Source organism: Hordeum vulgare, chromosome 6H (assembly GCF_904849725.1).
Source record: "Hordeum vulgare subsp. vulgare chromosome 6H, MorexV3_pseudomolecules_assembly, whole genome shotgun sequence".
Taxonomy (NCBI): Eukaryota; Viridiplantae; Streptophyta; class Magnoliopsida; order Poales; family Poaceae; genus Hordeum; species Hordeum vulgare.
Genome location: NC_058523.1, coordinates 20,115,344 through 20,117,555, shown reverse-complemented (window position 1 = coordinate 20,117,555; position 2,212 = coordinate 20,115,344). Strand labels below are relative to the sequence as shown.

At 38.6% G+C, this 2,212-nt stretch overlaps 1 non-coding gene across 1 annotated transcript; it reads right to left on the bottom strand.

The window, feature by feature from the left end:
- On the bottom strand, positions 1–73 carry TRNAR-ACG. Its single transcript has one exon. It is a non-coding gene; the product is annotated as a tRNA-Arg (tRNA).
- Between the last annotated feature and the right edge of the window lie 2,139 nt (positions 74–2,212).

Genomic DNA, 2,212 nt, shown 5'->3' with positions numbered 1-2,212 from the left:
CGACTCCGCTGGGGATCGAACCCAGAGTCTCTGGTTTCGTAGACCAGCGCCTTATCCATTGGGCCACGGAGTCCTAATGAGAATGCAATTAAACGTTAAACATACTCATTTTAGACACTAGTGACTGAGTCACCATGCGGATTAGTGGAGGCATATGTGTGATCATCATACCTGGCATTACAGCGAACCAAGTGTAACCTCAGAGTACAGATGCTCCTGTCGGTACACAATCAAAAGATTGATCTGACCAGGCATGACTGTTACTAATTGAATCTCCTGTTGGTACGGAAACAAGATACTGGATCTTAGTAGTAGCATTTTTTCTTTTTGAATCTTAACGTTAATATTTTTATATGAATTTTAGCATTATAATTTTTCTTTGAGAAGAGCTAAGCTTTACAACTCAAAGTTTACATATTTTTAGGATACATAAAGTATCTTGAGGTTGATCTAACCATATGTGGCGCCCTTGATCTATTGAATGAAAAAGCTTGGCTACCAAATGGGCTTCACGATCTGATGCCCGACCTCCAAAACAGAAAGTACAATTAAATTCTTGTGCTCTTAGCCTCATCGCAGCTATAATTTATCCACGGTCCATGCTGAATGTCACTTGCAACTTGCGTTGAATATATAGGTACCATAACATTGTGAATATGATGGTCACACTACCGGAAAAGGTTTATAGGTGAATCCATATTAGTGACGGACACATTTTGGTATCCGTCATTTTTAATTAAAAAATTACCAGTGACAGAAGCTAAAATTCGCCCGCCATTGCTATTGTCTTATGAGTGGTGGGCAGCAACTTAGAGCATCTCCAGCCGTCCCCCCAAGACGCCCCTGGGAGCACTTTTTCGGCTCCGGCAGACGAAAAAAGTCCCACTCGCCCCCAACGCCTCACTTTTTTTTTCCGGATTTGACCAAAATTAGAATCGGCACTCCCAGGCCAAACTCAGCGCACCGGAGGGCACTCGGGGGCATCATCACACATTTCAGTATATCAATGGTGGACATCTGGGAGTTAATAGTTTTCTCGTTTATACACTAGATTTCCTTAACAACAGTACATATTATACGCAGTAACTCTATGGTTGAAACATAATTTGAGAAGAAGATTTTGTGTGGTTATGTGAGGTTCAGCAACTCACAATTATTTGTTCGGTTGCAATAACTCGAGTCCTGATATTTTCCTTAAACATAAGCTAACACATGCAGTTTTGGCTCATCTTCGTAAACCATATCAAAGTTTCCAAAGAAAGCAAGATGATGGGGGCAGATTGCTAAAAAAATTAAAAAAAAAATATGAAAAATATATATTTCCAAAAGCATGTAACTGCTATTCCTAAAGTTCATCAAAGTGATTGATTTAACCTTTATATGTAATTAGGTTGAGGCAAGCAAATGATTGCAATATATGGTCCATGGTCTGTACTATGATAAACTTGGATATCTATTTTATATGTAATTAGGTTGAGACAAGAAAATGATTGCGATATATGGTTCACACCCGGTCTTGATCTAATATTTCTATATTTATACTGAAATTACGAAAACGGTTCCGCTTATTATTTAATTTAAGAGATCCCTAATAGGAGAACGTTGGAATGCGTGGTTTCATTTAGTCCGCCGTTTGATGGAAGTTCACTCGTCGGACCAACCTTACACGATTCATTGGAGATTGACTACAAATGGTAGTTTCTCAGTAAAATCAATGTACTTGGACATTATCAATGCCGAAATAATACCTACTTCTCCATATATTGGGAAAATTAAAGTACCCCTTAAGATTAAGTTTTTCATGTGATTTTTTCACAAAGGGGTGATACTTACGAAGGATAACTTGGTTAAATAAAAATGGTAGGTAACTCATAGCGAGACTACTAAACACGTTTTTCTTCAGTGCCCTTTGGCAAGACTTCAATGACGTCCAATTCATATAGCTTTTACAAAACTACTCTTTAGATCCGTACGTGATCGATACTCACGCCTACGGAATCGAATCATATATCAAATGATCACACAGATGTGCATCCACTAATTGATCCGCACAATGACTCAGTCTATTTTCTAATGGTATAAGATTAATGTTTTAGTGCGTTTATTATGACTCCGTGGCCCAATGGATAAGGCGCAGCGGAGTCGAATCTTCCTTCTGCGTCACAATACAAATGTTTCTCTCTCAACGTCTTTTTTTTCTCCCTCCAAGACG